At 38.2% G+C, this 12665-nt stretch overlaps 1 long non-coding RNA gene across 1 annotated transcript in view; it reads left to right on the top strand.

Annotated features, from left to right (window-relative positions):
* Positions 1 to 1996: 1996 nt before the first annotated feature.
* Positions 1997 to 12665, top strand: part of LOC122826699 — a 96482-nt gene continuing 85813 nt past the window's right edge. Inside the window, exons 1-2 of the long non-coding RNA XR_006369843.1 lie at positions 1997 to 2225; positions 4796 to 5019. This is a non-coding gene — a long non-coding RNA (uncharacterized LOC122826699). The remainder of the gene's footprint in view (positions 2226 to 4795; positions 5020 to 12665) is intronic.

The raw sequence follows: 12665 nt of genomic DNA, 5'->3' as shown, positions 1-12665 counted from the left end.
GGCGTGAAGCATATCTGTGGACACAAATGCGTATTTCACAAATTATTTAGCATTGGATTGCACCACTTTGGGCTCTCGGTGTGCGTCTGAAGCTGACAGTCTGTCATAAACACGGAACATTTTGTTCTAAAGACACCAAAAATGTTGCTACCCAGATGATTTTTTTTTTTTTTTTGTCGTGTGATTTTTTTTTACTTTTTCTTTCTTTCTTTTTTTTTTGAGAAATTGTTGCCAAAAAAAGAAAAAAAAGTCAACTGTTTTGTTGTTTTTATTTTAAAGGTAAAAAATTTGACTCTCGCTTTGCCGTTGTAAAAGAATGTGCCTCTGTTAACTTATTGTAAAGTATTTGCATTACTTTATATGTGAAGAAAGACATGCAGAGTGATTGTGAAGTGACACATTCAGTGGTGAACATCTGGCTTTTTTTAATGTAACCCTTTTCTAACTTTTGTAGCCGTAGACTTGAAAGACAATTCTGTTTTGTTTTTTGTTGTTTATATATATATATATATATATATATATATATATATATATATATATATATATATATATACATGGCCATCTATTTTTTCTGGGTAGCACTGGGTAGTTTTGATATACTTCATTTTGTACTTTAGTGTTATTTTTTAATGGGAGGGACATACAGAATATTGCTGGGACTTTTTTTTGTAGCAAAAGAACAATAAAAACACAAAATAAACAAAGTGAAAGTGATTTTTGATGTCCATTTCAGTACTTTTGATACTTTACGTGCTTTAAAGTAAACACTCAAGGTTGCGTTATGTGTTTCTGATATTAATTTCCATCTCAAAAGCTTATTTTCTGTCTCTTCTGACAAATTAAATAGAATTGTAACTGATATAGGAATGGTAAATTGAATTAGGCGTAAATATTTTTGCATTCTCGGCTCAAATGCAGAAACGCTGAAGGCAAAATTTAAATCCCAGTTGTTGCACAATGTATAAAACTTGGGTAAGGGCGAAAATATTTGAAATAAATGCATGACTTCTGTTTATATAGAGCAGCTGTTGGCAAGTTTACAACCCCCCTCCACCGAAAAGAATAAGTTACGCAAGTTCAATAAGTGTATGCATAGAAAGAAATAACACAAATGCCTAGGATATGTAAAATAAAAAGGAAGATTCATGCTGTTTGATTTAAATACATCAAAAGTTTGTTTTACAGATGTAGGAAGACAAAATTGCAAGTCCGCCGCATTAAGACACAAAAACCAAGGTAAGTTAAATTTGTTCTAATCAAATTTATAGTTCAATAAAACTGAACTATAAAGTCAGAATTTTGTTCAAGTTTCTGTGAGGTCACTTTGTAATGTAAAAACACATTTTGAGAATTTGGAACAAAAAGGGCATATTTCACAGGGCAAATTGAGCCAAAAACTTGACTTGCTGTGTTTGGATAAAAAAAATAAAATAAAATAGAGGTCTCAAAACACAATATTTTGTTTTGGGAACATTAATTCAGCTTAGATCTTCAATCAATAAAGGAGCTGCTGGAGTCTTTGTTTATAACCTTTTTTCTTTTGTAATAGAACTCTAGATAGTGAAATCATCCTTTTTTTTTTTACTGTCATGGATGACTGCGCTTTTGAATTTAACCATGGTTTTGATCATAAGTCTCATATCTAAGGCATTACAAAGTGTCTTGGATTTTCAAGAGATTTCGTGCTGGAATATCACTTCTTGATCAATTGTTCTCATCTCTGGTTGAAAATGAGTCATTATGCTAAGAGATAGATTAAAGGCTTCTTGGGCTTTACAAATGCAGACAATTTTTAGAAACTTAAAAAACGACCTAGAGACATTCTCAGTTTTATGTTATTTAATAAATTGAAAAATCTGCTGCCGCACACCTGATTTAAATGAATAGCTGATTAACGAGCACTTTGCCTAATTTATTTATTTATTTATTTATTTATTTTTTAATGTATGGTGAAGGGAAAGGAAAAAGGAAGGGGAAGAGGGGGAGAGAAGGGAAAAGGAAAAAAAGAATAAATAAAAATAAAAATTCTGAAGTTACATCTCCGTCCAGTTGATTGCGGTAATGCACAAAGTGTGTAAACTGCCATAAAATCCAATAGAAGTAGAAGAAAAAGAAGAAGAAGAAGAAGAAGCACTTTTGCCGCGTGCTGGAGGAGAAAATCACCTGCGTCAGGTGTGCAGGAGGAGACACACCTAAAATAAGAAGGAGCAGCAAGAAGCCAACAGGTAGCTAAATGTGAACTCTTTTAAATGTAAACTGTGTTGGTTAATTTCTTTTGTTAGTTTTTGCACTTATAATTAAGATATGTGAATTTTGACCGAGAAAAAGTTTGTTTATATTTGAAGAATATAGAAACATAAAACGCATAAAAAAAATAGTTGAATAAATGTGCTATCTGGACTAAAATGAAACATAATTGTGAAGTTTGAATTAAGAAACTGCGCGAGGTTCTTATTGTTTTAGCTAATAAAGACATATTTGTCATTAGCTTATCTCTTCGAACAGAAGAGGCTGCAATTACCGTGCTGTCCTGAGAGGGTCGCTGTGATTCCACATAAAAAATACTTCCCACATCGTTCACCATCCCAGCAGACCTGCATGTCCACCTGCTCTTTTCAGCCAGAGCCACTTTTTCTCTTCCAATTGGGGAATTAAAAATCAGCATATAAACTGTACTGACACGGCAAAGAGTCATATTGGGAAGAATGCGAATTGTTACTATTTCAAGTTGGAAGACACGGTTTTCTGGTTTTGGTTGTGGTCCTCCTTCACACCAGCCAAAACTCTGTTTATGCCAGAGGCTGGCCGTCTCCTCCTTCACAGAGTGAGCACACAGCCGTCCTCTGTAACTGCTGTACGTGTTTATATGCTAATGATCAGGTGAAACTTTACAGGACTGTACACGGTGCTGCTGTGTGGGCAGGCTTTGAACCCGCAGGGCCTCGCTCCTGGAGTTAACTCCACAACCCCGCTCACCACCATTGATGACGCGCAGCCTCTCCAGCCAAAGCCGGGTTCGCCTCTGATGCAAATTCTGCAGCTATCTGTTGAAATAGGCATTTTACTTAAGCCCGACGCAGCTTTAGTCATTTGGCGCTTCTGACATTCAGAGGTAAACCTGCTTTATGAGAATTAAATGAGTTGGTAATAGAGGGGGTGATATGGAAAGCCACCTTCAAGACACGTTAAAAGACATCTCCCATCTTCATAAACAACTGCAGCTAATGTGGTCGCGCAAACAGCAGCAGCAGAGGAGTATGTCTCCATCCCTCTCTCGTCTGTCTTCAACAGATACTAATTGTGTGGGGAGGTAAACACCGCAGTTGAGCGGAGAGGATGGCGAGTCAAGCGTGAATATCAATCTCCCCACATCAGTGTCATCAGATGACTTTGACTGAGCTGAGGTGGGCTCATTAGGGTGCGGCAGGCGCCAATAACATCCAGGTGGAGAGCTGCAGTGTTGTGGAAACCTGTGGTTTGCAGATGTGTGTGTGTGTGTGTGTGTGACACGGTTCTGGATGTATAATCCAGCCCACCTTTGGCAGAGGTGTCGCCAGAGTTCAGGGGGAGGAAGTGTCATGCTCCCACACAGGGCCGCTGTCAGTATGAGGCATGAGCAGCCACACAAGCTCGAGCTGTAATGTGCGCCGCTGTTTTGACGTTGGCTTGGCTGCGCTCGCGAAAAGTTTTCACACCGCTTCGGCTTTTTATTTTTTATTTTTATTTATTTATTTTTTATGCCTTTCGTCTCGCTTACAGCCACAAACTTTAGCGGATTTTCTCTGCATTTTATGCGACCCGAGTAAGATAAAGTGGGGCACAGTTGTAAATTGGAAGGAAATGAAGAGGAATTAATCTGGTGACTGAGTTCGTTGCCCATTCATTATATATATATAAAAAAAGCTTTCATGTCAGTTGGATGGTAAGCATCTTAAGGCTTGTCACAAATTCTCACCACAAATAGATCCATTCGGACACATAAATATGGTTTGATGTAAGGATGACTTTGAACACTGTCTGCACACTCTGGAAAAACATGGAATCCACCTTTTTTTTCTAGATATAGAGAAATGTTTATGTATTTATAAAACTACTACCTGTCCTATTACTTAAATAGGTCATTGCATTGATTGAAGGTGATAGATGCATGTTAGCACTCTGGTTTTGAGGACTTTTTTATGTAAAAATGATCAAAACTATAATTTTCCATACACTTTAGAGTTATGTGCAACTTTATGTTGGTCAATCAGATAAAACTAATAAAATACATTTAAGTTTGTCTTGATGATCATGTGAAAATGTTAGTGATGTGGGCACCATTTGAAGGACATTTGCTTCAATGTTATGACTTTTTAGAAATCAAAGTGCTTTATTCAAAGACAACCAGACATGCAGAAATATGTTTTAGAAAACAATGTTACTGTTTCGATTTGTACATTCCACAATTTTTGTGTTTTCTGTGCAATTCTAGACTTTGCAAATCTGTTACTTTACATAAAAACAGTAAAATTACAAACAACCCTGAGCATTCTGTTCATGAGTGTCCTAGGAAAAACAGAGCGACTTCAGATTCACTCTAATACGGACTGCTGTGATCAGATCAGCATCTACTCTGCAGAACCTTGAATAATATGAATTACAACTTTCTATTTTGGGATCACAGAAGTGCTTTTTAATTCTGAATGTGTGGCAACATTTTTGATTAAATTCTAAAGTAACATTTGTCCTTTTAAATGTGGACTAAACTGTGTTTCATTCATTGCCGTATATATATATATATATATTTTTTTATCAGAAATGTCTGGAGTTTGATTCAAGTTAGCGGTTTGCACAGAGGAGCTCCCATCGCCAGCTAACCTGGACCGCTCTGTGGCAGCGGATACAACCAGAGAAAATGGCAGGAACACCAGGAGAGGTCAAATCAATACTTTCAGTACATTGGAGGAGGAGAAAAGGAAGCGGTGGTCAGCCTGGCATCATGATGAGCTCAGCCTGGATGATGATGGCGGATGACTGCAGGTAGGGAAAGATTCCTAAAATAAAATATGCTGCCAAAGTTGTTGCAGTACCAACCTCCGTTAACTCTTCCTATAAGATCAGTTTAACAGAAGCACTCAATCTCTGTGAGATATTTGAACATATTTGTTGCTGTATATTTAAATACTTGCAGTACTTTTTTTGAATTAGCCCAGTGTTGAGATAAAACTGCAAGGTAAGAATGTGTGTTGATTTTTATCAGTCAGGAAACGGCTACAAGAAAGTATCTGTTGTTCAACCTGCTCATAACTACCATGTCTAACTAAACAGCATGCAGTAATTAGAAATTGTTATTTCTTGCAACAGCGATTTAAAATACAGCAGATCTGAGATGTCAGAGCTGCTTTCAAGTATAGCCTGAAATAAAGTTGTATTGATTTAAACAGTTTGAAAAAATGTCTAAATATTGTAGATATCTAATTCCTAAAGTTTTTGCTTTAATTGTATCTTGAAAAGCCTCAGATTTGAGACAAAGGTCCATAAACATGCCTTTAGATTTGATTTTAATTACTGGTTCTTTTTTTTTTTTCTTCTTGTAAAATAGCCTCAAGCTCAGTCAGGCTGGTTTGAGAAAAGTTGTTTTGCTTTGTTTGGGATTTTGTTTCTGGAGGGTCAACCCTGCATTTAGCTTCACCCAGTTTCCTCATCATCTCTGAGCATCTTTGAAGAAAAGCTTCTAAACAGCATAGTGCTGTCGACACAGTTTTATGGTAGAGAGAGAGAAATTTGGTTGAAGTGGGTTTAACTTAAATGTACACACTTTTTATCTTTGTTTTGTTCCCAACTTTGAATTTGTGAAAACATTTCCCAAACCATTCTTCCACTATCTTGCACTAGTCTGCGTAGGTCGAACATGAAAACAAATACACTGGAGTTTGAGGTTGAAATATGATAAAATGTTAAAAGGTTAGGTGGGAAATAATACCTCAGGACAGTGAGTGAAAAGATTCCTCATTTTTTAACACAAAAACATTTTGAGTACAGTGAATAAAATTGAATACCGATGTGATTTTTAGGGGCAGAAAATATTTTCTTAAAATTAATTCGAGTCCTTTGGAAAATTAGCAAAAGAGCTCTGGAAGCTAACGAGAAAGAAATAGAGCTTAAAAAATGCTGCCATCACCGTGTTTCAGGTGGTAGTGGTATGTTCAGTGATAGTTTTCAACCTTCATATAGATTTTTTTTACATGAATGTTTAATAGCAATGTCTGATTGTTCCTTCCATTACACAACTGCACACTACTTTCTGATGCAATAGCACATAAAATGCAGACAATCAAAGAAAAATGTGAAAATTTTATGGGGGTGTTCATACATTTGGAAGGTTTATTTGGACTGAATCACCAGGTGTTTTTCCTTAGAGTCTGAAGCTTCAAAGAGCTTCCTCTGAGCACCAAAACTCACTCAAAAAAAGAAATGCAGCTCCTAGACTTGTGTGACTGAAGTTTTATGTGCGTGTGAGGTGACTTGTAAAGGAAACAGACTCTGAACCGTGCAACCATTCTTCTGCATTAAACATTTCGCGAACCCTCCACTTTCCATTTTGGGACCTGCACAAAAATATTCTGCAGCACCACTTCTCTCCTTCCAACATGTTCTTCTTTTGCTTTTTTTCTTCTTCTTCTTTTTTGTTCTTCCTCTCCTCTCTCGTCGGCGAGTCCTGATGGGCCCAATCTCCAGTGGCCATGTCGAAAACACCGGGCCAGAATAGCATGGGCTCAAGGTGGATAAATATTTATGGGGTGCGTTTACTCCGCACTGCAGAAGAGAAGTAGAAATAGCGCGTTTCCAAGGTGAGCAAAACAAACAACTTCAAAGGAATTTAAATGCACTCCATGTAAATTTTCCCCCAGCAGTCGCATGTTTTCTGCAGAGATTACAGTTATACTGTTAATGAAGGATCTGTGCCTGGTGCCAGTTGACCTGATTATTGTCTGTAGCCCAGAGGTATTGACAGACAAGACAGATAATGTGAATAAAAATCAAATGCACACAAATATGAGCTCTACATTCATAAATATATATATGTATATTTTACCATGCATTCATTCCTTTAAGGCTTCAGTTTAAAAAAACTCATTGATCTACACAGTTACTGCCAAATGGTGAAAAACAAATAAATGACAATCCCTGCAGCTGTCATTTATTTGCCGATCGTTTGTGCAGGTAAAAACATGCGAGATCTCTCTTCTGTCTCGGTTCCGTGATCTCTCAAAATTCGGCAGCTCTGATGCCAGACTGTTCACTTCGTCACATGTTACCTCCCCCTCCCCAATCAAACCCAGTCAGGCGATCGGCTAATTATCCACTAATGTCATGATTCAGCTGGCTCGGGAAACGTGATGATGGCGACGGCGTGTGTCGGGGGCCAGGCAGGCTGGTTGTTTGGAGTGAGAGACGGAGGGCGGGGATCAGCAGGGCTCAGAGCGAGGCCCTTTGATGTGGAAGATAATTACTTGCGTAGTTAAGATAATTAGCACAAGTCCAGAATAAAAGTAAATAGGCTAACTGTCGCTTCCACTGCAGCCGCGATGAAGTCAAGCTGTGAATGGAACAGCATGTAATTTTCCTGTCTGTTGAAAGTGTAGAGAGATTAAGCATATGCATTTATTTGGGGATGAAAGATCAGGACCACAGGTTGCACTTTTGAAAAGTTTTCGCAACCTTTCTTTGGACAATTTTTGCCACGGAACAACCATGGGTTTACTGTGATCAAATCAAGCAATATAAAACATAAAATCTGATTTATTTTATTTTTTTTAACGTAAGAAGCTGGTAATTTTTGGCGACAAACAAATGCAAACACCTCCACGTTTATTCCCAGTTAAATTGCTAAAATTACACAAAGAGAAATCACATCAGGTGCACATGAGAACATTACTAGTAAGCATTTTTCTGGAGGTTTGCCCTGTTTAAACCTCAGACGTTTAGTTTGCTGCGCTCCTGACTGTTGGAAGTGGAGTAAACTCCACAGTGGGATCCAAAAAGCCGTCTAAGGCCTTCAGAAAGCAGGTTGCAGCAGCTTTTTGACACTAGAAAGAGATCAAAAGAGGTCACAAAATGACTTGAAATGACTCCTTATATGGTGGAGATTTATAATTCAATAATATGAAAATGTTGACCTTTAAGCATGCATAAAACATCCTTCTCATCAATTACAGATATATATGTATACATATATATATATATATATATATTACTGTTCTGGTGTAATATTCAAATCTTGTATGCTTTCATTAAATGTACAAAGAAAAATATCATAATTAACACAAAGACTTAAACAACCAGTTTGTGTTTGTGTAATTTATCTAAATAATGTGTTTCACTCGGTGAATTGATTTACTGAATTAAATATGCTTTTCATTTGGATTGAATATGACTACAAATGGGACATTCCCAGCCAAGTTCTGGACAAGTTCACTCCAAAGCAGACATGCTAAAATAAGTCTCCAAAAAACCTCAGCTGTCGTCACTGGTTTGGCTCTTATTAGTGTTTATATCACAGTACATGTTTGTTCATTCATAAAGGGACTACACACGCTTAGCTTTCATGTGTACACAGAGGAAATCTTTTCTCAATGAGAAAAACAGCGGTGACACTCGAAACACAAGTAGGTAAATGAATGAAATTTCCAGATAGAAAATTTATCACAAAGACAGTTACATTAAAATATATGTAACTAAGTGATTCAAATAATAAAAAGTCAAATATCTTAAAAGCTGTTAAGGCTGTTTTGAGTAAGAAAGCCTTCAAGTGTTTCTGAAAAGAGACATTTTTGGAGGAGCAGTACAGCTGAATGTCATCTGCATGAAGGTGATGGGACATATTGTGTTTTCAATAAAAGTCATCCATCCCGTTACTCGTATTCTCTCCAATCACTTCATTGACTTCTGTTTACCTGTAAAATACTCGCCATTCAAATTGGGATCCAGTAAAATCCCAGTGAGTTATACTGAATACTTATTATTTTTGATCTTAACATAAAAACTGCACTTAACGCAAAGGGCATAAATAGGATATATGAACAATAACTGATCTCTGCAAAATGTAAATCAGAGTTGAATATTTTTCATAGAGAAATTTTAAATTAAAAATAATTTTTAAAGATGAATAGTGTATTCTATTTTACCTTTGGTATTGTGGTTGTGTATATGTCGTGGTATATTTAGTAAATGTTATCTTTGTGGTTGAGAGGTGTCTTATGCAGACATCTGTGCAGCCTGAGGATGTAAATTGTGACTTGTTTAGTGAATATAAATGGTCTTGAATTGAAAAATGAGCGATAGAGTCGACTACAGGGGACCCCCCAGGATGATGGGGGTTCTTGAATGTGCCAAACCAGATTTAAGGAAGGTTCATCCCCGCTTTCGTGCAAAAAGAGACTCCCCTGCTGCTCTCATCACCATTCTGCTGCTTTCCAAGGGCACTCCTGTGATTGACGGGACTTAATGTGTATCTTGCCAGAATTGAATTTGATCCTGGGGGCTCTGCCACGGGCCTCCTATGTTAGATTTAAACCTCCTCCCTCCTCTACCTCTATTTTTTTTCTCTCCCTCCCCATCAAACAAACAGAAACAGAATTACTTCGTCTGGAAAAGCTCCTGCATGCTCGTTTGCTGCATTCTTGGGAGATTATGTGCGGATCTGTTTTGATGTATTTATCACAGAGTGATTGTGCTGCTTGTATTTTATGTTTTGTTTTGTTTTTTCCAGGGGTTGTAGGAGGAAAAGGATTTGAGCATTTATTCAGAAGGACAAAATGTGACTTTATTTCTGTGACGCATGCAATATTTATTTATTTTGCTACGTACAGATGCGCATTTTGGCATATGTGCTTCCATGCCCATGCACCTGTTTATGCCTGAGGCATGGGGGGGGGAAGAGAGGGTATTTTTTTCCATGCACCTGCTGTCTCAGAGCTGTAATTTCCTCTGCAGAGTTTAGCTGAATAATCGCGCTTCCCCCTGCTGGCGTTTTGCAGTTCAAAGCACTGACGAGATGAAACAAAACAATGACTTGTCAGAAACGCCAAACACCGCTCAGGTGGAGCTGGAAGGGTCAGCTTCTAGTTACGTAACACTCTAAATTCTGCCCACCCTGCACACATCAATGCCTAATCGCATCTGTAATTGTCAGCAATATGCTCATGGGGGGGGGGACGTCACGCAGGGCACTTCAGTTTAAGGATTTAAATCTCCATAAAGAAGCGATATCAGCAAGCAGTAGAAAGCTGCGTTTTGCAACAGTTAGCCGTTTTCCTCTCCCAAAGCGGTGGGCGAATCGACAAGGCCTCATCCTCCTCTTGTCTCCCACAGATCTCTGACAACAACATCCTTACCGTTTGTAAAAAGCCTGCCATTCATGTACATCCATTTAGCTGAAGACTGATATTACCGCTGTGGCACCCCAACTCCACTTCCCCCCTTTCTCTTCATCTTTATCTTCCAGTGAGGCTGAGGAATCACACGACAGATTACTACTTCAGCTAAGACGGATTCAATGGTTTTCTGTCTTGGTTTCTGTTTTTCATTCATACACAGTACGATGTGTTGCTTTTCATCTGCCTTTGTAAGCTTTTATTTTTAACAAACCCATATCTTCTACAAATGCTTCACAGATATTTTTCTAAACGTTTAACAAAAAAACCCAGAAAAAAGCGTGTTCTCACGTCACGATGCGGCGCCACAGAAAATGATGCAGTACATATGCCGGGCCAATTGGTGGCACTGTAACACTGCAAGAGAACAAAACAAAAACACACAGAATGGCGCCATGTTTGTTTGTGAGAGTGTGGGACAGAGAGACAGACATATTGTTTTGATGTCATCATTTATAAATAAAATGGAAACATGAAACATTCTGAAATGTATCTATTCCAGAACCCAGTTTCATAAATGATTGTGTCTGGTCTCCCAAGTCGCTGATTCCTCAGAGATTTGGCTCCATATTGAAATCCATAATGCAAATATCTTGTTCCACCTCATCCTGAAGAAGCTTTGTTGGATTGAGATTGAGGGACCTTTGAGGTCATTGAAGTACAGTGACCCCTCCATCACATCTAGGAAACCAGTTTGAGATGATCTGAGCTTTTGTGCATTATTCTGCTGTAAGTATCCATCCAAAGATACACAAATGATGCTCAACTGGTAAGAAAACTTCCCCTATACCACTAGTCTATCACCATCAGCCTCACGCTTCAGTGCAAGGTGGGATAGATTTATGCTTTCATGCTCAGAAGGCCAAATTCTGACAAGACTAGTAAGAATAATTGGACCAATCTGCTATTGTCCAGCCGTGTTAAGTCGTTGTGAATTGTTCTATTAATCTTCTGCTTCAGTGTTTGATGTATTGTGCGTTTGGAGAGGGCATTCTGCATAGTAACAAGTGGATGTTTGCTCCTCTCTTGACTTCCCTTCAGTCTGCACCAGTCTTGGTCATTTTCTTCTGACATCAATGAGGCATTTCCATCAAAGTAACTTCCTCCCACTGGATATTTTCTCTCTTTTCACTGGATCAATTCCTGGTGGAGCAGTGATTTCTGAAATACTTGGCCCAACAATCCTGGCACATTAAAAGTCACTCGTTTGCTTTTACTGTTCTGATGCTCATTTTGAGCTTCAGCAAGCTTGAATGCTTTTAGCTACCTCCATGTGATTGGCTGATTCTCACATTTGCTGAGAATAACTTATTTAGGAACCTGTAGCTAACACTGGAGATTTATCTGATGCATCTGACCTTCTAAATGTTACTATTCAGCTGGGTTTTTTGCATTTCCAAGTGTCTGTGTATACCTTTAAACGTTTAATTCTACACATAAGAACTTTTTCAAGTTCCATCTCCTCAATCAGCTTCTCTCCGTCTCAGCTAGCGCCTCTGTTGCGGCTATTGATTGTGAAACAAAGGGAACGGACGAAGGCTGACCCCCACATTACGTATAATTACCTGTGCCGCTCTCTGATTGTGTCCCTTAAGAGTACTCCTCCCCAGGCTCCTTCCTGCTCCTTCAACCTCCACTTTTACCTTCAGCAGCAGCATCACCCTTCCTTTTAAACAAACCCTGCAGCCGAGCCAGTGGGGCAAAAACATCTCAGCTAAATGAAACATGTCAGGTTTTTAATGGAGTTTGTTTACTTCGCTGTGTTTACCTATTAATGTCATCTATGGTTTCATCTGCATACAGGTCCTGTGTTGAGCGAGAGTATCAATTTGTGTGTGCGTGTGTGTGTGTGTGTGTGTGGGTGTGTGTGTGCAGGCCTGCCTGGAGGCTCACTTTAATGAATTAAAACCTAAAAATAAGGCTCTTACCACCGTAACCTGCAAGAAACAGGCTGTTCATTGCAACTGTCCTGGATATCTTTTGAAAAACACCTTCAGTAGGACCAAAGTGCAAATTAGGCAAAGCAAAGCAGTTAGTGGAAATATTGATCACATAAGGATAAAAAGGGGAGCAGTTTTGCATGTTGTAGCTCATTAAGTAGAATTGCTTGCATGAAAAATAATTAGTATTGATTAAACGACTGCAGCCACTTTATACAAGAAAAATAAGTTAAACTTTTGTTTTAAGGTGGCTTTGTTGAAGAGTTTATAGAGTTTTAGTGGTTGAATAAATGTACTAGTTATATTTTAA

Source organism: Gambusia affinis, linkage group LG23 (genome assembly GCF_019740435.1).
Source record: "Gambusia affinis linkage group LG23, SWU_Gaff_1.0, whole genome shotgun sequence".
Lineage (NCBI taxonomy): Eukaryota > Metazoa > Chordata > Actinopteri > Cyprinodontiformes > Poeciliidae > Gambusia > Gambusia affinis.
The sequence above is the reverse complement of the archived record's forward strand: the minus strand, read 5'-3'. Positions and strand labels throughout refer to the sequence as shown.